Below are 26,908 nucleotides of genomic sequence, written 5' to 3'. Positions count from 1 at the left end.
TGCTCCTTCCACAAGGCAAGCCAGTTCATCTTCACAAGGAACATTCCTACTATTAGCAAGCCTAGCCATCAATGTCTCTAGATTAGGTCCACATCCTACATGCTTTCCTAACATGTATGCAGGCTACTTTGCACTTTGCAATAGAGAATTGGCCATGTCTTGCTATCTTTTTCTTATGACCCTCTCATGCTATCCAACTCCCATGTTTAGACTCTGCACAATTTTTCCTTGGCATGTTTGCTAGGTCCTTGGCAAGGACAACCTAAAATTTTGACATGTCTAAGTGTTAAGGTTTACTTAACTTAAAAGACATTAATTATGGTAATCACACAAACAAGTGTTAGAGTACCACTGACATCGATTCCCCCCAATGTGCAATACAGATTTCTCACCAACTAAACACCCTATCCAAGGCATAGATGTCTCATTGCCTCACTTTCTTGCTTCTCCACCAATCATCTCGCAAATACATCTACTCTAATGCATCTGCTCTGAGACATTGCCTCCTCTTTTTTCGATGCAATTCTCCATTTCTCACATAATTCCTTGTGTTACATTTAATCTTTTTTTCTAACATATCGTGTAGTGTGATTTATCAAACTCTATTCCCAATGGAAAAGACATGATTTTTCACAACCTTCCACCTTTTTATGAGTCCCTTTGTTGTATATTATTCTTACGGTACTCCACTTAAGAAAAGTCCAAAAAAGGACTTGGGATTCCACATCTTCCTGTTTCATCTCACGCATTGCAATAGTCATCAACTCTTGAACCCTGCATATTATTAGATAACTATTTACTATTACATAAATTAGGAATATACCTTTAATAAAATAAAAAAGTTAAATATATAATAACTTATTACACTTATGATAGCTCATAAATGTGGCATGCCATTGTGACCCAATCATGTACTATGTGTGTATGATCAAATTGTACCCATGTAAGATTGGTCGCCCATGACCACCTCATCTCATTCGATTCACCAAGTCCACACACCGAAGGGAGACCCTTGCTTGACTTTTTGAATACAAAACACCTTTCACTAAGCAACCCTTGTCTAGGAAACCTACTTCCTTGGAAGAAATTATACATTGATTTCCTCTTTAATAGCAAGATAGCATCATAGCCAACCCCACCTAGAAAAGCCTTGTTTCTTTCATCCTACAACTATACTTCTCAATCTAAAATGCAAAAATAAATTATAAGTACCTTATTTCTTTCATCCTGCAACTATACTTCTCAATCTACAATGCAAAACTAAATTATAAGTACCTTAAGAACTACACCAACAATTATTAATTATAAGTACCTTAAGAACTACACCAACAATTATTAATTATAAGTACCAGATGCAATGGCTCTAATTCCTCTTGGCCCTAGGGGTTTTCAAGGGTGCTCTACAAGCTGGTGAAGATAATTTTGGCCCAAGATCTGGACTCCCCGCATACTCTGTTTTCAACACACAAAATAGAGGATTAATTTGCTAATCAGTGATTAATCAGCACTAATCACTATATTTTGGTGCAATTGAGGGTTCAAATCAACCATTGGGTATCTTTTACAGATCTTTATAACTTTAGATTGTAATTCGGAGATAGTTTGATACTCCAACCATTCAGTACAAATTTGTTACCCTTGGTTTAATGTAGTTTCTTGTGAATTTATGCTGATAAATCTATTGTAATCATCACCTAAACACCACATTGAGTTGTAAAAGGGTAGACACTGCCCTTGAATCTTGAAAATTGGATCAAGAGGTAAGACCCCCTTCACATCATCATGAGTACGGCACGAGAGATAGCCAAATTTAATGGGGAGCAGTTTTATACATGGCAGACAAAAACCATGTATTTGCTCATGAGGAAAATCTATGGGGGCTAGTTGAGGGAAGAGATGAATGCCCAGAGGTGAGTGGGGAAAATGAGTGGGAAGAGCAGGAATGAGAAAGCATTAGGACTTATCGCACTCAGTTTAAATGATGAAATCATTCATCACATCAGAGGGATACAATGGGCAAACGATTCATGGGATGAACTCAATAAATTATTTGGCACTCAAGCAAAAAATTTAAAGATAAATCTGCTAATGCAATTCTACAAAAACTGGATATGAAGGAAAGTGAACCTTTAATCACACACTTGAACAAATATAAAAGCATTAAGCAACAACAACTGTCAGCCACACCATTGGCAAAAAGGTAGAAGATGATGAGGCACTAGCAGTGCTTCTGAAGAGTGTGGACAAAGGTGAATATGAAAACATTGTAGCAACATTAAAGAATGTACCTGAATTGAAGCTACACGAGATAGAAGGAGCTCTACTAGAGCAAGAGACCAGGGTCAAAGGGAAGAAATGGCTGGACTCAACAGCAGGACTCAATACCCTCTGTAGGGCCCCCACCACCACGGATGGTGTATTTGCTTTATTAGAACGATGTAAATTTGAAAAGAAAATACAGAAACTTGACCTTTCTTGGCTGAGAAAATCCCTGCCCTTGACCTTCAGTCCTTCACTGTTATATGTACATTATGTGTGCTATGTTATATACACGTTATGTGTGCATATACTAGGAGGCTAACCCACATTAGGCTTGTGAGCATGGGAGCATGGGAACAAGCTCTAGTGGAGCATGGGTTAGGACTAACCTTAAGGTTTAAGGTTAGGGTCAGGCAACCAAGGGTCACACATGAGAAATGGAAAATCAAGAGTCACTTGAGGGCCCTCCTATATAATAGGGGCATGGGGCACACTCAAGGGAGCTTGGGGGGCTTGGAAGCTTGGAGGCTTGGAGGCTTATGCTATGGTCTCTTGTGTAGAGGTCCATATGTAGTCACCTACCATTTCACACTATAGCTATATGCTATTGGATTGTGTTATACCTCTTGATGGTATGGGACATCAAGGTAGAGGTATGATGTATTTCATTTATGATTCATGTGTGCATCCCTTGGGCTCGGGGGTGGTTGGGTGATTGAGTTTATGCCTGATTTATGCATGTTTATGCATAACAATTATCTAGAGAGATCTTAGGGTTTTAACAGTGGTATCAGAGCAATCTCTATTTAATTGTTGATTTTTTTAGTAAATTTTAATATTTACTAATAAAATGTTATCTTTTGTTGATTTGTGTTGATGAATTGCACGTGGATCATCGATATAGTGATTGGAACGTGTGTAACTACAATTCAATGGACGAATCGACGTTGCGGGGGAATACCGTGAGTTAATGCTATTTTTCCTATTTTTTATGGTTAAAATCGAGCATTAATGGAATTTTTTACAAAAATACCGTAAAGTTTATGGTGGATATTTTTGTAGGATGGATTCCTTGAATTTCTAGAATTTTTTAGAAAATTTTCCTAATTTTTAAGGAATTTTTTGAGCATTTTTATGATTTAAAAATGTATTTTTATACATTTTTACGGGTTTTTTCCGCGGGAATGCGATCAAATTTCTGTCAATTTCTACTGAAATTCAGTAGGGGACAGCGTGTTGATGCATGAGATGCTCTCCCGTGTGCGTGGGGTTCTCTCCGCCTCTCAAATCTGATTTTTCTTTCTCTTTTTCGGGTGAAAAATCTCTTTAAAATGATTTTCAAGCATAAATCATAATTAATCATAATTATGATTAAAAGAAAGTTTAATTGAAAATCTTAATCATGGATTAAGTTAATCCTGATTAGCAGAGAGAGAGAGAGAGAGAAGAGATTGGAGGAGAGTTTGAAATGGAGAGGAAAGGGAGGAGAAGAAGGCTCTCTCATACTCCATGCGCAGGCGACGGGAGGGGCGGGGGGCTGCGCAGCAGCCCGCCGCCGGCGAAAAACGCCCCCCCCCCCAAAAAAAATCAAGTTGGCTATAAGCCATAAAAGTTTTTTTTTCATTTTTTTAAAAAATGAGTTTTTTATATTTAAAAAAGCGCTTTTGGAGATTTTTCAAGAAAAAAGCTTGGAAAAAGCCTAGAAATTTCTGAAAATTACTGGATTTGAGTAAAAAAACTCTGAAAATTCTCTCGAAATTTCTTATTGAAAATTTTTGGCTTTTCATCTTCCGGAAAACCTTTGGCTTTCCGTTTTCCCGAAACCTTTTGGCTTTCCGAATTCCGGAAAAACTTTTGACCTTCTGTATTCCGGAAACCTTTGACCTTTCACATTCCGAATTTTTTTGTCTTTTCATTTTTCCAAAACTTTTGACTTTCCGTATTTTGGGAAAACCGTTGGAATTCCGAAATTTTTTGACCGTTCGTATTCTAAATGCGTTCGGGGTTGATTAAAAATTTCAAAAAATTCTTAAAAATTAGTGGAAAATTAGACAAAGGTTATTTTAAATTTTGGAAAAATGTGGGGTTGGTGTTTGGCATGTGGTGTGTCCATTCGGGCGCCCGTGACCATTCAAATTCCTTTAAAAATATATGTTTTGAACCAAAAATTTAGAAAAATCCATTAAAATTAAAAATTTTCATTAGATTTGAGAATTGTCGGGCGAAATTGGAAATTTCGTGAACGATGGGATTCTCAGGAAAAATTAGGAAATTTCTAGAAATTATTTTTAGAAATCCTAAAAATTGGTATTTTTAAAAATATCAATGGTATTTTGGCAAATTAAATTGCTAAAAATTTTCTGGAAAAATATAGGTTTGGAATGCCATAAGATAGGTTTGGTGGAATTCAAAATTATTATATTTTGAGGCCCTATAAATTAGGGAAAATTAGAAAAAAATCATGATAATTCTTTTTCTCGAGAATTTAATATTTTCGAGGGTTATTTAATGTTGAAGTACGTTTTCTCGTGCTGACATTAGATAGATGCGAGTTATTCGCATATTATTAATACGATTATACCTCGTATTAATGGATATTTATGTTTGGATTAATTCTAAATGATCTATTCATGATTTTTTACCATTGTTTAGCCATTCTTTTTGGACATGTTCCTTAATTTCTTTTGATGGCTATAATTTACGTTCAAAGTGTGTTTCACCTTTGACACTTTTCCATGATAATTTATTTTGCACTTATTTAAGTGTGGTTTGTGCTTAATTTCTTAAGCCTCTATCATGGGTTAGTTGATCGGTTTATTTTGGTGGATTTCTATTGGATGTTTTCCAAGTTTTATATGGACTCATCAGGTTCTGCCTAGATCACTTATGTCTAGGGTTTTCTTATTGAGAGTGCTACACACATGTGTTTCACTTTATTACTTTGGAGTTTTATTTGAACAACACAATGTTCATATACTCCGGATTGATGAGTTGGCCACCAATTTTAATGCTTCTTTTGGCATGATTTATCTCCATTAGATGGTATGCATTGATTTTTATGATCAACTATGGTTTTTATGGATTTAAGGAGCTTCTATGCTTTTATCCATGGTTTTATAAGGATCTTTTGATCTTTTGGATAATTCTATGTGCCTTGAAGGTAGCATTTGCCTTCGTTTTTTGCACATAATTTTGGAGTATATTTCTTATACTCTTGTATATATTCTAACTCGGATACCTAGTTGCTTATATATCTAGGTGAGTTATTTTTCTACCCTAACTTTATTGTGTTTTGGGTAGTCATCATTAGAAAGGTGCCAATAATTCAATTTCTTTTCTAATGATGTACTCATAAGGAATTATTCCTTGATGTAGTCTCAAGTATATAGAGACAGGTTTAGTATGTGAAAGTCTGGATAAGGCCATCTTATTCCTTTAATACAGGATTTTATTTATATTTTCCTAGACGGCATACTAGGGAGTTTCAAATTGTTAAGATATGTATGAGTGGTATCATGGTGGTATGGGACGCTAGTGATCCCTCACATATATTATCTTATGGGATAATTTGGGCTCAAGATTGTTGCTTTGCTTACATCACTTAGCATGTTGACCTCAACATTCAAAGACAATCTTATTTTCTAAATTCACTAGAAGTTATAGTGTGGGCATTCTCTAGATAAATTTCTTTTATCTATAGCCTACATGTTTTGATGAGGGTAATCTCATCGGCATTTTCACTTGTTAAAATCTCTTTCTTTAGAGTTTAAACAAGTTTATCTTGTTGTATTCGGATAAGGAAATTTGGATTCTTCCTTTGTTGGCATTTCTTTCTCTAGTTCCGTACTTTAGGTGATTTACACAATCAACCTGATAGGTTTACGGATGGACATATGTGACTCATCGAGACGTTGATGACTCTATGTTGATATGGGTAACTCGAGACGTCGATTATTCCATATGCAGATGTGGGTATGTCGGGGCGCCGATGAATCCCTGGTTTCTGCTGTTATAATGCCATGCTTTCCTACTTTATTCCGAATGGTTTACAACGAGAAAGTTACTTTGAATGTGAATTGTTCTGATCATCCGCAGTAGTCTGATGGGCAAACAGAGTGTATGAATCAGATTGTAGAGTATATGCTTCGTGCATGTCTCTAGAAAATCATCATATTGAAAAATATTTCAATGATGGAATTTGCCTATAACAGTTTTAAATTTACGGCTATTATTTTTTAGTCCGTGCATACTTATGTATGGGTATTAACCCAGGGCACCTATTGATGTCAGTCTTAAGGACATCGAGCTTGATGCATCGAGGGATTTCTTGCGAGATATGCAGGGAATTCTAACCGAAGCTCGGGATTCTATCAAGAGTGCTCATGATAGGGCACGGTTTTATGCTGATAGGGGACGCTCATCTCGGTCTTTTGAACCAGGAGCGTTGGTTTATTTTCATGTTCCTAAAGATTTTCAGACTTTGTCAATGAAAAAATGCTCGAATTTATCTCCTAGATATTGTGGTCCACATTTTGAGTTATATATCGGATTGGCACAGTTGCATATGAACTAAAACTACCTCCAATTGTTAGAGTTCATCCAGTCTTTCATATCGATAGATTGAAAGGGAAACTGGGAGGTGAGGATGACACAGTTACTCCTCAAGAACTCGTTGAAGTCGATGAATTATCCTATGTTCCACATGAACCTGATAAGGTATTTGAATTCAGGGAAAGGAAACTTTGTAGGACTAATCTCTGAGGTTAAAATTAGTAGGTGGAAAGATAGGGAAATTGAGAATTCGACTTGGGAGTCGGTTGAGATTGTTCAGCGCAGTTCTCCTTCTTTTCATTGCAAGAGTGCAATGTTTTGAGAGAGGGGAAGTATGTTATATGTACATTATGTGTGCTATGTTATATACACATTATGTGTGCATATACTAGGAGGCTAACCCACATTAGGCTTGTGAGCATGGGAGCATGGGAACAAGCTCTAGTGGAGCATGGGTTAGGACTAACCTTAAGGTTTAAGGTTAGGGTCAGGCATCCAAGGGTCACACATGAGAAATGGAAAGTCAAGAGTCACTTGAGGGCCCTCCTATATAATAGGGGCATGGGGCACAGGGAGGGCTTGGAAGCTTGGAGGCTTGGAGGCTTATGCTATGGTCTCTTGTGTAGAGGTCCATATGTAGTCACCTACCATTTCACACTATAGCTATATGCTATTGGATTGTGTTATACCTCTTGATGGTATGGGACATCAAGGTAGAGGTATGATGTATTTCATTTATGATTCATGTGTGCATCCCTTGGTCTCGGGGGTGGTTGGGTGGTTGAGTTTATACCTGATATATGCATGTTTATGCATAACAATTATCTAGAGAGATCTTAGGGTTTTAACATTCACCCCTTTGCGTTAGCAACTCCTTGGCTTGTCTGGCCCTTGTTTGCCTTGGCTCTTGGTGAAATATGAGATAACATAAATGGATTGCGGGCTCACTATTTATACTACTCCATAAACAGTACATTAATCCAGGCGGCCAGCATACTTTCTGCCCACACGACTGTAAATCAGCATTAAATGCTGAATAAATCACATAAAATCTGCGCATCATTTCCCTTGATGGCTGGACACTAGGTGCCTGAAAACAAAGGGGTTGGGCACTGTCTTTAGACTGTTTTGGGGAACTCAAGGAGGATTCTCTCGAGGACGAGGACGAGGAAGAGGGAGTATTCACTTGAGGGGAGGTGTTGAAATATACAAGTGAATAGGGTGTGTGCGGGAACAAGCCCTTAGCAAGAGGCTGTAAAAGAGAATCTATAAATGAGTAAGAAGCTGTGAAAAGGTGAGAAGTATCTACTGGGAGAGAATAAAGGGTAGCATGAGAAGATTTAGGAGATGTGGAGATATTCTAGGAAGAGGTGGATAGAATCAAGCAAAAGAGGTGGAGTGAATCAAGGAGAGATCAGTGGGATTAGATGCTTGGATGTAAACTCTATAAATTGGTGTTCAATAGACTTACCGGATGTGGATGCATGGCAAGAATATGTGAACTTATGATTCACTTCTATGTGTGTGTCAAAAAACACAAGGAAATTTAAAAGAAGTGCCTTAAGAGTGAGCTTCAAAGTAGTGACACAAGCAATCTCAAGAGAAATAATCATCCAAGCCCTAGCACAAGCATAAGTATCTCAAGAGGGAGCTTCAAAGTGGTGACACACACATTCTCAAGAGAAAGAATCATCCAAGCCCTAGCACAAGCAAATAGTTTGGATTGCTAGTTATGTGGACAATGACTTTTTAGGATTGTTAGTCATGTGGACAATGTCTTTGTTGGATTGCTAGTTTGGATTCAGATGGGATTATTACTTTTGGATTGAGACTTTTGTTGAATTAAGCATTGATAGGTTATGTTTAGAATGTCTATTGAAACATATGTCATCTTAAATGTGCTTATCATGCATGTTATGAGAATTCTACGTTGAATTAAGTAGAGTGTGATTTTTGAGGGAGCTTGGTGGAGGGAGCTTTTATTGCATGTCCTCTCTCTACTTAAAAATTCTCTCTCTAACTATTGCCACCACCATCTCCGCTCACCACTGCCCAACCCAAGCCCACACCACCCTCTCTCTCCTTCTCCCACCCTCTTCCCTCCCCTCTCTCTCTTCTCTCCATTTCACTCTCCCTCTCTCACTCTCTATCCTTATCTCTCTTTGCTGACTCTCTATATACTCCCCCTATCACTCTCTCTATCCTTCTCTTTTCTCACTCTCTGTGTCCTCCCTATCTCACTCTCTCTATCCTTCTCTCTCCTAACTGTCTCTATCCTTCGCTCTCTTTGGTATCTCTTTGTATCATCCCCCCTCTCTCTCTCCTTCAATTCCCTCTCCCTCCCTCCCTTTCACTCTCCCACCCTCCCTCTCTCTCATATCCACCCTCTTCCCTCTCTCTCCTCTTCACTCTCCCACCCTCCCTCTCTCTCCTCTCCTCTCCACCCTGCCACCCTACCTCTCTCTCCTCTCCACCATCCCCTCTCTCTCCCTCCCTTTCACTCTCCCACCCTTCCTCTCTCTCCTCTCCACCCTCTCTCTCTCTCTCTCTCTCTCTCTCTCTCCTTGTCCCACCACCGCCCATCCCACACTACCCTCTCTCTCTCCTTCTCCCACGTTGTTCCCTCCCCCTCTCCCTTCCCTCCCTTTCACTCTGCCGCCCTCCCTCCCTCTAGGCTTCTCTGACCCTCCCTCTCTCTCTCCCTCTCTTTCCCTCTCCCACCCTCCCTCTATCTCCTCTCTTGTAGAGGGCGCATGTGTAAGTGAGAGGGTGTGTTCACCTGTGAGTGACAGGGTGTGTCTTGTGTTGTGCATGTGTCCACGCGCGTGCATGTGTACATGCGTGTGTGTGTGTTAGCGTGTGTTCAAATATTAAAAACAAAGTTTTAAAAAATAAAACTTAATTGGAAAAGAGTGGGTTGGGGGGGGGGGAAGGCTGTGTGTGTCCAACAATGCCACTGCTTCTCTATTTTTTAAAGGTATGAAAATAAAAGTTAACATAATCATAAAAGATAAAGTAAAATTAAAGTGGAAAATAAAATAAAATAAAAACAAGACTATAAGTAGAATAGAGAAAAGGGGAAGAGAGAGGAAGGGGGGTTCAGTTAACAATAAACAATAATAAGAGAGAGAGAGAGAGAGAGAGAGAGAGAGAGAGAGAGAGAGAGAGAGAGAGAGAGAGAGAGAGAGAGAGAGAGAGAGAGAGAGAGAGAGAGAGGTTCAGTAACAATAAACAATAATAAGAGAGAGAGAGAGAGAGAGAGAGAGAGAGAGAGAGAGAGAGAGAGAGAGAGAGAGCATTTAAAAAGGGGGGAAAAAGGAGACGAAAACTAGAGAAAAAAAGAAGAAGAAAGGAAGGATGGCTCCTTATTTTAAAAAAATGTATGTAGATGGATTGCTACGTTACATATGTCCTCGAGGATGCACTATGAAGAAATCCTATGTATCACGTGTGCAAGGAGTATTTAGAAAACCCCTTACCCTTACATACTTTTGTGAATAAAATGATCGCTTTTTCTTCATAAACTTATGGTTTTTTTCCAAAATTGGTTAAAAAGCCCTCTATCAATATTATTCTATAACTTTTTTAAATTAATGTACCCCTCCTGATGAACTCACATGCTACACTTACATATTTTTAGGTGAAGCCCCCAGGCATATGTACAAATGAGGCTAAGGCTTTTGGGCCTACCTTGTGAGCTCATTTGAGAAAAGGCCGACAATCACTTTGACGAAGCCTTGGATGACACCACCACCTGATTTCATTGAACACTTGATTAGATCTTGACCTTCCTTGCTAGTTGGTGTTCTGGCCCAAGGGTGCTATGGGACCTTGGTGATTTTTCTTCACACGACCTTTTTAGAGCATCTACTAGTGAGCTTTTGAGGAACGCCTCATGTTTTTCTTAGTAGAATACCTCGATTCAATAAAAGTTACTTATCGCCATGGTATCTTTGAAGCAAATATATTTTTGCATATTGAAAAAGCATGGCAATGGCAAATGGATATCTAGATCTGCATAATCAAAAGCCTAATAACAAGGCATATGTTATCCCAAAAAATTGTTAATACCATGGTACCTTTGAAGCAAATATATTATTTTTGTATTGAAAAAATATGGCAACTCTAAGTGGATAGATCTACATAATCAAAAACATAACAACAAGACTTATGTTATCTAAAACATTACTCGACTATATGTGTCACAATATCAACTCTACATTATCCAAAAAATAATTAAAAGCATAATAAGAAGGCTTAATATATTATCTAAAAATTTATTCAACTATAAGTGTCACAATATCAGCTCTACATAATAATAAGTGGGTACATCTACATAATCAAAAACATAATAATAAGGCTTATGTTATCTAAAAATTTATTCAACTATAAGTGTCGCAATATTAGCCCTACATTATCCAAAAACTATGCAATCGTAAGTGCCAAAAAATTATCCAAGCATAAGCGTAAGTGTCATAAGAGTAGATCTTCTTTTTTCCACCAACCAATCAAGGATAGGCCCCTAAATAGGATAGAATCATGACCCAAGAGCCATATCACGGGATAGGTCCGTAGACAAGAGAGAGCTTCTCTCACATTATGATTGGGTATCTTTGGTTGGTGTATAAACATATTTTCATTCTGATGAAGTCCCAAAACTTGCATCAATATGTATGTAGTGAATGTGTCTGCATGCCATATAAGAGTTTTTCCCTTATATACATTTCTGAAAATCTAGGCATGTACACCAAGATTGAGACTTTATATGCACTTCATAAGACTTCTTATCTGTTCCATCTGCTTCTATCTCAAATATCTCATACTCATACTAATTAACAACCTTTTCAATCAGTAGTATTATTCGATCCATTGTCAATGCAGAATCTATTCTCTTTTTTGCTTCTCTTGAAATTGTTCACCATTTCATGCGAACTCCACTTCTCCCAAGTGAGTCCATGACCATCTTGTTGAATTCACTCGCGTCGCAGTAATTTTTGATGTAGCACTAGCAATACCTTCTCCCATGCCTTCACCTATTATGTTTAATGTTTCCATCCAGGGATGTGATATTTCAATGGCTATACCATTTGTAGTGGCCAACCTAAATCCAACATGGACCAATGTGTTTGCCTCTTCCTGGGTCAATTTTGTTCCCTCCTTAATGGGCCAAATAGAAGGCAAAACTGGTATGGGTGAGATATTTCTATTTGGGTGCCAGGAGTGCATTACATCTCATCAGGAAAAAACCACATGAATCGTAGCCTCTTGCCTCCTAGTCCTAGGTGATTTCTCTATGAAAAGAAATATGGACATGGCACACTTGTAAAACAATTATTGTGGATAATTTTATTGCACTTTATCCTCCTTGTTCCTTCAATGATCCACCCTATGCATTTCACCTAACTACTTAATGGTATTCTCCTAATTGCCCATTGTGTTCGATGAATGGATTGCTCCATAACACACCTTCCATCCAACATATGTCAGAGTTATGCTACAAGTGTGTCATGTTGAAGTGTTGTATTTTGCTCTGTGAAAAAGATTCTCCTTGGTCAGACTTGTGGTTGTCTATTTTTATTTTCAAAATTATACGCCGGAGATGATGGGAACTATTATCCTACACATTAATCACATGAGATGGCCTTCTTTTGTGATGCACGGTTTCCCTATCACCTTCTAATACCAGAGCATCTTGATACATTAGAGTTCCACCAACTGCTCCTTCCACAAGGCAAGCCACTTCATCTGCACAAGGAACACTCCTACTCTTAGCAAGCCTAGCCATCAATGTCTCTAGATTAGGTCCACATCCTACATGCTTTCCTAACATATATGGAGGATACTTTGCACTTTGCAATAGAGAATTGGCCATGTCTTGCTATCTTTTTCTTATGACCCTCTCATGCTATCCAACTTCCATGTTTAGACTCTGCAAGATTTTTCCTTACCTAAAATTCTGACATGTTTAAGTGTTAAGGTTTACTTGACTTCACAGACATTAATTATGGTAATCACACAAACAAGTTAGTGAGAATACTGCTGACATCTATTCCTCCCAATGTGCAAAAATACAGTTTTCTCACCAACTAAACACCCTATCCAAGGCATAGATGTCTCATTGCCTCACTTTCTTGCTTCTCCACCAGTCGTCTCAAAAATACATCTACTCGAATACATTTGCTCCTCTGAGACATTGGCTCCTCTTTTTTCGATGCAATTCTCCATTTCTCACATATAGTTCCTTGTGTTACATTTAATCTTTTTTTCTAACATATTGGGTAGTGTGATTTATCAAACTCTATTTCCAATGGAAAAGACATGATTTTTCACGACCTTCCACCTTCTTATTGTACATTATTCTTACGGAACTCCAATTGGCTTGTGCTTCATCTGCCACATAAAGCCATAGAAATAAGCTCTTTCAAGACCACTCATTTCCATTGTTTCATTAAGCAAAGTCCAAAAATGGACTTGGGATTTCACATCTTCCTCTTTCATCTCACGCATTGCAATAGTCATCAACTCTTGAACCCTGCATATTATTAGATAACTATTTACTATTACATAAATTAGCAATATACCTTTAATAAAATAAAAAGTTAAATATATAATAACTTATTACACTTATGATAGGTCATAAATGTGGCATGCCATTGTGACCCAATCATGTACTATGTGTGTACGATCAAATTGTATCCATGTATGATCAAATTGTATCCATGTAAGATCGAGGTTGTCGCCCATGACCACCTCATCTCATTCGATTCACCAATTCCACACACCGAAGGGAGACCCTTGCTCAACTTTTTGAATACAAAACACCTTGTCTAGGAAACCTACTTCCTTGGAAGAAATTATACATTGATTTCCTCCTTAATAACAAGATAGCATCATAGCCAACCCCACCTAGAAATGCCTTGTTTCTTTCATCCTGCAACTATACTTCTCTACTTAACATGATAGCAAGATAGCATCATAGCCAACCCCACCTAGAAAAGCCTTGTTTCTTTAATAACAAGATAGCATCATAGCCAACCCCACCTAGACAAGCCTTGTTTCTTTCATCCTACAACTATACTTCTCTACTCAACATGGTGTGGTAGGACATCATTCTACAAAGATAATGGCATATGTTAGGAATCCTTTGAAGATAGGCCGTGCACTTCTAAACCAGCAATGTCCACCGGAGCTGGAACATGTCTTTGATATGTTGCTGAAGGCCAACGTGGGAGACAAAACCTTTACTATTAAAGGTGTCAATATACAAACTTAGCGTGTGATTGTATTATAGTGAGGTTGTCCACAGGTTCTGTTTATGGCTACCCCGATGACATTGCCCCACCATGGAATCTCTGCATATATGAGCGGTGAGATGATTTTTCCCTTCATTAAGATCTTATGTGTTGTTGTGCATATGTTGCGTGTATGTCATGCTTATGTTTTTTGTGTATGTCATTCTAATGCCATGTAAATGGAGAAGAGCATGCATTGCTTTAGATTTGTGAGACCATCTTAGACGACAATGACTCTATTATTATCATCGGTATTGTGTATCAAGTGTGGCAACCATTATAGCTCATGCCGAGGGCTCTAGCTTCTCCTTAGACACCCTGGTGAATGTGCGATATACAATGCAGATTATTGGAAGGGCCTTTAAACAAGAGGTAAGCAACACAAACCATAGAGGTTTCCATTGAGCATCACTTTTTGCTATCTCATACTCTTGTGCAGATATACATCCTCATCGTCTCGCTGCTACGTTCACGAGCATAGTTGGACAAAGCCATACACAACCTTTCTCACTTGATTATATCATTGATCCTTCAACATGATGCACTAGATGCCCAGATGGGATAGCATGGTGAGGTATGGAGTTAACTTTTCATGTGCTATAAAATAAGGGTCTTACATTTTTTGGTGGAATTAAGAGAGATGTTTTCTTTACAGGTGGTGGATCTTAGCGTGGATATGACTTTGAGATAGTTTGTTGAGGCGTCATGTAAATGAAGGGCAATTGTTAGTAGAGCTTTATGTTGAATGTGGAGATTGTGCCATGGTAGCACAAAAACTAGGCATGAACATTATTTGTATTGATCCCAAAGAGGATGTAGTGGAGAATGTCTTGAGGATGAAGATTTCATTATAGTGCAGTAAACATATTTATTTGTGAATATTCAAGTGACTGGGTCATCATCTTATTTGTAGCAATTGTTTATGATTGTGTCATAATCTTATTTTTCATATTAAAAGAGAGAGAAAAAGGGTGAGAGCAACACATGTTGGGGTTTTGCAATAAGATAAAAGAGAGAAAGAGGGTGACAACAATGTATGTTGGGGTTTTGCAACAAGACATCATTCCCCTCTGCAACAATGTTTATATGTAACATGTACAAACCAATAAAGAATCAACATTTTCTGTATGGTGTGGATGAATAAGGTGCTGAAGCATTTGTAGACTCTAGGATTTGTACGCAAAACATGAGTTAAGTAAGCTTTGTTGAGAAATGAGAAATAAATATAGAGAGAGTGAACAAAGAGAAGGATAGAAAGAGTGAGTGAGAGAGAAAGAGAGAGAGGAAGCGAGAGCAAAGAGAAGGGAAGAGAGAGAGGGAGGATAAAGAGAGTGAGCAAAGAAAGGGATTGAAAGAGTGAGAGAGAAGGGTAGAGAGAGAGAGAGAGAGAGAGAGAGAGAGAGAGAGAGAGAGAGGGAAGATAGAGAGAGTGAGCAAAAAAAGGACTGAAAGAGAGAGAGAGAGAGAGAGAGAGAGAGAGAGAGAGAGAGAGAGAGAGAGAGAGAGAGAGAGAGGGAACGAGAGCAAAGAGAAGGGTAGAGAAAGAGAGGGAGGCGAGAGTGAGCAAAGAGAAAGACTGAAGAGTTAGCAAAGAGAATGAGAGAGAGAGAGAGAGAGAGAGAGAGAGAGAGAGAGAGAGAGAGAGAGAGAGCCAAACAAAGGATAGAGAGAGGGGGAAGGATAAAGAGAGAGAGTAAAGAGAAGGATAGAGAGAGCGGGAAGGATAAAGAGAGAGAGTAAAGAGAAGGATAATAAGAGTGAGCAACAACGAGATGGATAGAGAGAGATGAGGATATGGAGAGCGAGAGAGGGAAGGGGGATAGGAAATAAGAGAAGGATAGAGAGGGAGAGTGAGAGTGAGAGGTACAAGAGAGAAGGATAGAGAGATTAGCAAAGAGAAGGATAGAGGGAGAGAGAGAGAGAGAGAGAGAGAGAGAGAGAGAGAGAGAGAGTAAAGACGAGGGTTTAGGGTTAGCAAAGAGAAATGGACGGTGGTAATAGAAGAGAGAGAGTGTCTTAGCAAAGAGAGACAAGGATAGAGAGAGTGAAAGAGGGAGGGCGGGGGAGGGAAAGGGAGGAAAGAGAGAGAGGGGGAGGGAAGAGGTCCAGAGAAGGAGAGAGAGGGTGGTGTGGACTACGCGGTGGTGGGACAAGGAGAGAGAGATAGAGAGAGAGGACAAAGAGGGAAGAGGGTGGAGAGGAGAGGGAGGCTGGGTGGGAGAGTGAAAGGGAGGGAGAGAGAGGAGAGAGAGGGAGGGTGGGAGATGGAGAGAGAGGGTGGGTGGGAGAGTGAAAGAGGGAGAGAGAGGGAGGGTAAGAGAGTGAAAGGGAGAGAGAGAGGGAGGGTGGGAGAAGGAGAGAGGAGGATATAGAGATGGATATAGCCCACACCACACTCCCTCTCCTAGAGAGAGAGAGAGGGAGGGTGGGAGAGAGGAAGAGAGGCAAGAGAGAGAGGAGGAGGGGAAGGGAGGCAAGAGAGAGAGGAGGAGGAAAGAGGGTGGGAGAAGGAGAGAGAGGGTGGTGTGGATTGGACTGGGCTAGGCTGGTGGGCAGTGGTGGGCAGAGATGGTAGAGAGAAGCCAAGAAAAGCTCCCTCCACCAAGATCCCTCATCAATGAACATCCCCAATTAAGCATTGATATGTTGTGTTGTCAATGTCTATCGAAACATGCATCATCTTAAATGTGCTTATCATGGATGTTATGAGAATTCTATATTCTTTTGTTTTTGGGTTGCAACTACAAGACTGGTATTATGATTTATGGTTGATCATATTACATGTATGGACCATTTTTTATAATATTGCATGAATATGTGGATTATATTAGATTTATGAAACATTGTTTATAACGGTTGGACAATTAAATTGTAAGTTAAAATACACTAACCATTTATCTAGTTTTGAAATGTAATGATCATAGATAGTCTACTCATCATGGTATGTTGTATGCCTTTTACTCTTCATTAGATTTTTTGTCTCAAATGCTAGTTTAATTACATATTCTTTTTATATACAATGGACTAGGTGCGATGAACTTTTTAAGCACACAAGAGACATGAAAGATCCAAAATCTTGCCATTTTCAAAAACTCAAATAAAGCTTGCCAAAACCGTGATCCTTTTGAGCCTTGAGATTGCTTGGCAGTGCCAAGGGAGTTGGTGCGCTCTTTGGGCTTTTGACACTAAGGGTGTCTCTACTCTCTAGCTTTCTCTAAGGCCTTTGGTCACATGAGTTTGGTCAAGGTCTTTGGCCATAGCTATGAGATTCTGTTAGTAGTTCTCTGTAGTTCTAAGGGTTGGTTCTATCCCACACACTCAAACGGGATCAATGGTTCATACTACCACACTTGTTCAAGGATAGGCCTACATCTTTGCACCTTTCTTACAAGCTCTTGCACCTTTACACCTTTGTACCTTGCTCAAGGATATCAATTTCTAAAGGAGCTTAGCATGTAGTCAATGCAATTTTGCCAGCTTGAGGAGGACATCACCTACTATTTTCCCAAGGGAGCTTTGGAGCTGTCATCCAAACCATATTCAATGGTCACGATGTTGTTGTCTTTGGCAACTTATCATGTAGTACTACACTTTAGTATGCTCTTCTTCCTTTTTGAACCTATGGGTTTGGTCCTTGAGCCTTATCATCAGGAGATCAGGTGCTACCTTAGCTACTTGCTTCTTTGAGGTTGAAGCTGTAGCTTTTACTTATTCTCAGCCTTGGATGTTCCCTTGGCTCATCTTGGCTTGCAGCCTTATGATGATATTGAGGGGGACTATATGAATGTCCTCTCTCCACACTCAACAAGTTAAGGCTCATTAAAGTGGTTCCTTTAGGTTCAAAAGCCCCCAAATGGAAAGAGATATTCTTTTAGCAAATCAATGGTCTTTTCAAAACTAAACCATCACTATAATTGCTTAGAATTCTTCCTCAAAGGGATGCAAAGATTCATAGGGTGGCACACATAGGGTATTATAGAAGATTTATCTTTTTATATGCCATATATGCTAAACCTTTGTATAAGCTACTGATTATCTTGGAATGGATAGCGGAATGCCAATGGGCATATGAGAAACTAAAGAAGGCATTAGCAACAAGATCACCCATCCCCTAATTGGAATCTAATCTTCCATGTGCATAATATAAATGCTTTAACATTTGCTTATTAAGTGTGTGCTAGGTATTGGCCATGTTATATGCCATGAAGAAGTATAGGCATTACGTATGGGGTGACTACCAAATTCGTGTTCTTTGTCGACCATCAAGCATTGATGTATATGCCATGAAGAAGTATAGGCATTACTTGTTTGTAGGTGACTACCAAATTCACGTATTTCACAAAATGAGGCAATCTCATTCTCCGAGCAACCTTCTCCGAGCGAGGTGAAAATTGGAGCCAAACTTGGCAATAAATCCCAAAAAAGTTGAAATTTTTTAGACAGAATTTTAAAACACAAATGTAATTAGAAAACAATGCATCACTTTTTGCCAATCCAATGAGCATAAGACATACACACTTATATAATTTCCCATTCACACCTCACCACCCATAAACCTGTCGAAAGATACCAAAATTGCATGAACCACCAATACACAAAACCTATTTATATTAGAGTTCATATATAAGTGACCATTCTTACATAACCACAAATCAATTGAAAGATCCCAAAAATGCATGAACTGTTACCATATTATAGTAGTGATGTGTGTGAACACACTTAGGACCGCCGGGGCACTTTTTCCCTCACTAGGAGGTTTTTTCCCCCGTGCATTGTATATACGCCCATTAACTTCTAGGGCTTGTTATCTTTCATTTTTGGCACTCATAATACACTACTGTGTTGTGCTCAAGCTTCCTCATCTTCTTGAAGTTGTGTGTGCATTCCTGCAACACTAATTCCAACAATTGGTATCAGAGCAGGCTTCCTCCTCCCGGGCAGCATCACCGGCACCTGCCGCTTCATCTCCTCCGATTGCGACGAGGTTTCACGAGCGTCTGCAGGTTAGTATATGCCGTGGGCGAGCCCGTAGGGATCGTTCGTTTCAGAATTTTGATCTGAAGTCATTTCGCCCTCCGTTTTTGCATTCCAAGTACTGCGCAGGCAAAATCGTCCTACTGTGCAGATTTTCTGTCAAGATTAAAATCTGCAGGACAGGTGCCCATTCGTCTGTTTTGGGCTGTGCTACATAGCACAGGTCGATTTTATACAGGTTTACCTCTTACAGACAGCATTTACATCTAGTAGTACAGTCATTGGCCATGGCTGACAACAATGATGTATTCCGCATGTTGGCTGCTGAGGATAAGTTGGATGGCACCAACTATCCATTGTGGGCATATATGATGCGACATGTATTGGTAGCAAAGGGGTTATGGAACATTGTGCAGGGTATTGATGCACGTCCTATTGTGGCTGGGAATGCTGCAAACACATCAGAAACAGGTACTGTTGATGATGGTGCAGGCACAAGTGCTGTAGCAGCTGTTTGAGAACCACCACTTTCAGCAGAGCAGATTCGTTGGGATGGTAGAGATGCGCAGGCTCATGCCTTGATTGCGCTGTCTGTCAAACGTACCATTATCCCACATATTCGCTCCTGCAGGACTTCTAAGGATGCTTGGGATGTACTTGCCACAATGTATCAGGCAAGAAATGAGGCTCGTGTTGCTTACCTCCGAAAACAGTTGGAGAGTGAGCATATGAACGAAGGTGATTCTATGGATAGCTTTTTGACAAAGATCAAGGATTTCAAAGAGCAGCTCATTTCTGCAGATGAAATCCTGTCAGACAGTTCACTTGTGCAGACTGTTTTGAATGGTCTACCAGATTCTTATCAGGGTTTTGCTTCCACTCTTCGCTTGATGATGAAAGGCAATCCCAATGCCTTATCATTTGAGGAGTTAGTTTCTGTTTTGCTGCAAGAAGACCAGTCAAGGCAAAACAGGAATATTATGCGTGTCGCAGATCAAGCTTTCGTTGCTAGTCAGAGAAGCGGGAAAGGTAAAGCTGGCTTTTCTTCTAGTAAGCAGAAATCTGCAAATGCTGCGCAACCAAAGAAGGAAGACAAAGATGAGAAGAAGGGTGACAAACAGAAGACATTTTGCAAGTACTGTAAGGGAAATGATCATGTCATCAAAGCGTGTCCTAAGCTGGCTGCGAAAGAGGCTAAGAAGAAAGAGGCTGGTATGGCTGTTGCAGATGCCTCTCCTTCTAACAATGAATCTGCTAATGTTGTTCAAGATACAGAATGGGCATTCAATGCGCAGTGCAGTTATGACCCATCTTTGCATGACACATGTATGTCTGCAGTAGATTCAGATGTATGGTACTTTGACAGTGGTGCCACTAAGCATATCACCTCGCAGCGCAGTTTATTCACTTTCCTTGAGTCTGCTCCCACAGGGAATACTGTCACTTGTGCCAATAACTCCTCTTATCCCGTTAAAGGAGTTGGACAGATTGTGCTGAATGTTGCAAATTGCAACACCTTTACACTTTTTGATGCATTGTATGTGCCAGGGATCAAAAAGAATCTGTTGTCAGTCTTCGCATTTGCCAAAACAGGTTTGGTTGTAAAATTTGTGGATGACAGATGTACTGTTCATGATCTCTCTTGTGGTGACATCATTGTAGCATCTGGTTCACTATGTCGAGGGCTGTATAAGCTCAATATGGATGGCAAATGTGTAGAGGATTCAGCATGTGCTATTATGGATACGCAGGCTATTTCAAATGCAAAACTGTGGCATGCACGTTTTGGTCATCTGAATTTTGCAAGTTTGCTGCGCCTGCAGAAATCTGAAATGGTGTCTTCTTTGCCTAAGCTTGAGGCACCTGTCAAGCATGTTTGTGAGGGCTGCATATTGGGTAAAATGCAGCGTGCTTCCTTTCCCAAAGATGGATCAGTGAGAGCTGAACGCAGATTGCAGCTTGTTCACAGTGATGTTTGTGGTCCCATGCAAACTCCATCATTTGGAAACTACCTTTACTTCGTGACTTTCATTGATGATTTTACCAGGCATGCATGGGTATATCCTTTGAAGGCAAAGTCCGAAGTGTTTTTGTGCTTCAAACAGTTTTTGGTTATGGCTGAAAATGTGTCAGAAAGTAAGATGGGCACCCTCCGTTCAGATCGAGGGGGGGAGTATATGTCTTCAGAATTTAATGCATTTCTGGCTGAGCGTGGGATAAAACACCAATGTACAGTGCCGTATACACCACAGCAAAATGGTGTGGCTGAGAGAAAAAACAGGTCTCTCATGGAAATGGCAAGATGTATGGTTAAGAGTCAAAGTCTACCACATGGTTTTTGGCTTGAGGCTGTCATGTGTGCCACTTATGTACTAAACAGGTGTCCCACCAAAGCATTACAGGTTGTCACTCCATATGAGGCTTGGCATAGCCGCAAGCCATCTGTTGGCCATTTACGTGTTTTTGGTTGCCTGGCATATGCATTAGTGCCTGTGCAACATCGCAGAAAATTGGATGACAAAGCTGTCAAATGTATTTTTGTTGGATATAGTGCTGAGAGCAAAGGCTATCGTTTGTATCATCCACAGACAAAGCGCATTTTGGTTAGCCGTGATGTTGTATTTGTGGAAGATGCAGTTCAGCCCTTGGTTTCATGTACTAAGGAGACAGATATCAGCTCACGTGATGTCTATGATACATTGTTGCCTCTTTTCAGTGGTGCACAGTCAAGTGCAATACCTCATGAGGCAGTTTTTCAGCCTATGCAGGTTTTAAATGATGGCACAGATCAGCCTATATCTGATGCAGATGTGCATGATGCACTTGAGGATGAGAGACAAGAGATTGAGGGCTCTAGGAACATGCCTAGATGGCTGGGACTTTGCGTGACAGCAAGTTGGATGCCCCTTTGTCTAGTCGCACTCGTTCTGGCTCTCATGGTGCCTCTTATGCGTCAGATTGTTATGCATTGGCTGTTTCTAGTATGTGCGATGAAAGTGAGCCTGTTTCATTTGATGAGGCACAAAGTTCAGAAAATTGGATGGCTGCTATGCAAGCAGAATACGATGCTATTATGAAGAATAGTACATGGTCTTTATGTGACTTGCCCCCTGGCAAGAAGGCCATTGGCACTAAGTGGGTATACAAATTGAAGCGTAAGCCTGATGGCACAGTGGATCGCCATAAGGCTAGGCTTGTTGCAAAAGGTTATGCTCAAGAGAAGGGCATTGATTTTGATGAGACTTTTGCTCCCACATGTCGTATGACCACTGTTCGTAGCATCTGTGCATTAGCAGCTCATAATGGTTGGAATGTACATCAGCTGGACATAAAGACTGCGTTCTTAAATGGAGATTTGCATGAGGAGGTGTATGTATCGCAGCCTCGTGGTTTTGTTCAAAGAGGGCAAGAAAACAAAGTGTGCAGGTTAAAAAAGGCTTTATATGGTTTAAAGCAAGCTCCACGAGCTTGGTATGAAAAAATACATGCATATTTGACTGCACATGGGTTTCAGAATAGTCCAACAGAAAGCACTTTGTATGTTAAACGTGTGGATGGTGTACATCTAATCATTGCTCTCTATGTCGATGACATGCTGCTCACAGGACCAAATGAGAGTCATATTGCTGATTTTAAGGCTGATTTGAATGCCTCTTTTGAGATGTCAGATTTGGGGCATTTGCATCATTATTTGGGGATACAATTTAAGCAGTGTGATGGAGGTATTGCTTTGTGTCAGACAAAGTATATTGAAACATTGTTGCGGAGATTTGGCCTTGAAGACTGCAAGCCTATTGCTACTCCAATGGAGACAGGTTTGAAGTTGAGTCTTCATGATGCTGGAGATCACTTTGATGTCACACTCTATCAGACAGCTGTTGGTTGCCTCATTTATGTATGCATTACGAGGCCAGACATTCAGTTTGCAGTCTCACAGGTGAGCAGATTTATGCATAGCCCAGGCATTAAGCATTGTGGCAGGCAGTGAAGCGTATCTTTCGCTATTTGAGTGGTACTCGGCATCTTGGGTTGTTTTATCCCAAGGGGGGATCATTGCCGCCAGATTTACATGTTTTTTCAGATTCTGACTGGGCTGGTTGTTATGACACACGCGTGTCCACGAGTGGTTTTTGCTTCATGCTTGGAAGCTCATGCATATCATGGTTGAGCAAGAAGCAGCCTACTGTGGCCACTTCTAGTTGTGAAGCTGAGTACAGGGCAGCTTTCAAAGCTACGGTTGAGTGTGTGTGGCTCAGACGCCTTATGGCTGATTTGGGTGTTGGGCAGCCATCTGCCACCACCATCTTCACTGACAGTCAGAGCGCATTGGCAGTTGCGCGGAACCCAGTGTTCCATGCTCGTACAAAGCACATTGAGGTGCACTACCATTATGTCAGGGAGAGACTCTCTGCAGGAGAGATCAGTTTGGCTTATGTGCCAACACAGGATAACCTTGCAGACCTTTTCACAAAGGCTCTGCCTCGTGAAAAGTTCGAAGCTTTTCGCAAAGCTTTGGGCTTACTCCCTTTTGTGGATTCGTCCACATAGCTAGACACTTCCCTATACATGAGTGCTAGCTCTTGTTCACCGCATCACTCCAGGGGGGATTTGTTACCATATTATAGTAGTGATGTGTGTGAACACACTTAGGACCGCCGGGGCACTTTTTCCCTCACTAGGAGGTTTTTTCCCCCGTGCATTGTATATACGCCCATTAACTTCTAGGGCTTGTTATCTTTCATTTTTGGCACTCATAATACACTACTGTGTTGTGCTCAAGCTTCCTCATCTTCTTGAAGTTGTGTGTGCATTCCTGCAACCCTAATTCCAACATGAACCACTAATACACAAACCAGTCCAAAATAAAGGTAGAGAAAACATTGCAACTACCCAAAACTTAACCACAAAACATTCTAACAATCCCATGTCCTGCAGACCCCAAAAAGGCATAAACATCCAATGAAAAAAACCACATTCATCTGCGCTCTTTCAAGGTGTGACATTTGATCGCCTACCTCCAAGTGCTTGAAACGACTCAATTTTTGTTAGAGCTTCTTGGTGAATAAACTCATGAGCAATCACATCCAAACCAAGGACCTGTAAGTATACAAAGTACATGTGCTTGTATGTAGAGCACATACTTTCTCTTTTCTAAAAATCTTCACATGTGCATCTTGATCATAACGGAGTAGTTCACTCCCAACGCTCTAGATCCATCAGTGCTTATGTAGAAGATATGAGACTCATTGCATACAACGATGGCCTCACAAATTACCTGTCCATCCAAGTTTCAACCCTTATCAACATTCTCATTAAATTCTTTTGTTGACCTTATCCTCCATCTCACAATTTTCCCGTCACACAAAACCATGGACGAAAAGCACTAGCCACCGTACCATTTGCAACTGTATTATTCCGTGTGCGTTGTGAAATAGCAATCCTTTTTTGCAAAATGAATCCATTTCTTTCAAGCATTTGCACCTCATGACAATCCAAATTGGTACCTTCTTCCACAAGCCAGACCCTAGGCACCAATCCTGGTGTGCCTATCACATGGTCCTCGTCAACATCCCAAGAGTACGTCGGAGACAAATTATAGAACCACACATACCCTCCAACAACTCCACCTGGATACTTTCTATGACCCTAAAAACATGGAGCCAAAAATCCACAGTTTTTGTCCAACCACACATGAATAATTTGAGAGCCACATCTTCCATTCTGTCTTGGAAATCACCCAAAACAAGTTACTTTGCTCTACCAAGAGTAGTTATGCGAATTGACCACATTGTTTTGGGAATTTTAGTGTCCACATGTGCACTTGTCTCCGCACATGCTACTCTAACCAATGACTGTCTTTATCCAAGATCTCACTTGGATCTGCACTTAGTGGGCACTTTTGGTGCATACTTTGCTGACCTCTCTTGCCACGATGCATCTCAGGAGAGTCAATACCCATCTCCTACATAGTTGTGTGAGCCAAATCAATGAGTCTTTTGCCAGAAGATGTTTTTTCACTCGTACTCATAAATCTGTCAGCCATGTCCTACATTTTTGGGCCTGTGCCAAAGTGCACACCTTTCAAGTAAGAATTATACTTCACACTTTGCAAAACAGCCAATGCCATGTCTGCACCCATGGCCTCGAACAAGCTAATCTGACTTTTATAACCTACTGATGCTCTCATACTTGCATGCTTTGCCTCAGCAAGGTTTGTCCTTGGAACAAAAACTCATGAGTCCTCCTAAGTAACAAACCAAGAGCCCTAGTGAAAAGCCCTGATATCCCACCATGCTAGCCATGTCTCCAATGCAAGAATCTCTCCCTGCATAGCATGGCCCGAAAACCAAAACTTTTGAATCTCATTTTTACAAGCCTCTGCTGTTGTCTCTGAAGGAGCATTTCTCCATTTTCTACATAGAAACTTGTGTACCTCAATGAAAGATGGCCGAATACACTTAGATGAGTGCCTCACCATACTTTGTTCCTAATGGAAAGCATAGCTTCTCTCTTTCTCACCATACTTTCTTTGCCCCTCCAAAATAAACGATGCAAATAACAATCCAATTAGCATTTGCTTCATCTGCCACACATGAATCCACGGAACTCAGGTTTATCAAAGCTGTTTTTTGAACCACTGTATTCAACATTTTCCAAAATTCTATTTGTGCATGCCGATCCTCGACTCTGAATTCACATGTAGCTATGGTGACCAGTTCATAGATGAATGGATCGTATACATGGGCAGACATTGTGGGCCATCTAGACATCCTGTGAACATGGTCGAAATGGACCCACATATGTTGCAAACTACCACCTCGTCTCATCTTGTTAACCAAGTCTAATCCACTACCAGGACCCTTCGTAGACATCTTAAAAACATGGGGTTGATTTTTATCCCCTAACTGGCCTGGAAAGAGCACACTTTGAAGAAAAGGGTATCGACACTTATTCTTAAGTTCAAGTACTCCCTCAAGACCAGTAGCTGAAATATTTTTATCCAGCTCGGCATATTCCAAACACCTCTCAATGTGTTTCTTATTGGACAAAGGAGTAACATACTCCAACATTTGTGCAAACTCATCATCCCCAATATCTTAGTAACCATGTGCATCATCCTTCATTAGCATGTCAAATATAACATCTTGGGCCACTACTATTTGCAACTGCTTTGCTGTAGTGAAAGGATTAAGGATGTCCCTACTATTCACCTTTGCTGTAGTGATGAAAGGATTAAGGACGTCCCTACTATTCACCTTCTCTTCCAAATTTTACCCAATGCATGTACTTATGCCTTCTTTGTTGTAAGGATGCACATGATTACCCATATATATAACACATCTACTTATATTCTGATGATCTTTTTGTAGACAATAATAGATAACAGTTGGGCATGTTTTCACACATTCAGGCATTTGATCACAATGTTTGCAGGAAATATTACCAAACTCTGAACCAACCATTCCCTATGGACAACTTCTTTTCAATTGGCCTTTCCATTGTGTCTCATTATGCAAGTGCATCCTAGCATACTAAAGAGAATCTACATTCACACACCGTAAACGGCCTGAGCATCTACTGAATCGAACAGCACCGAAACAACCAGAACTGCTTGTTACGTATTCAATTGGAACTGCTTTGTTACGTACTCAACCAGAACTGCTTGTTACGTACTCAACCAGAACTGCTTGTTATGTAATCATATGATGGGGGCAACTTATCCATTCTATATATATTGATGGCACTATGTAATGCAACATACAAATTGCTATTGAGAGGAAGAGCCCTAATAGCGTCTAACACACTCAGAACATTTTCTCAACCAGAATTGC

The sequence above is a fragment of the Cibotium barometz genome, chromosome 2 (genome assembly GCF_041138505.1).
Source record: "Cibotium barometz isolate CiBa-2024 chromosome 2, ASM4113850v1, whole genome shotgun sequence".
Taxonomy (NCBI): Eukaryota; Viridiplantae; Streptophyta; class Polypodiopsida; order Cyatheales; family Cibotiaceae; genus Cibotium; species Cibotium barometz.
Note: the sequence above shows the minus strand (reverse complement) of the source record.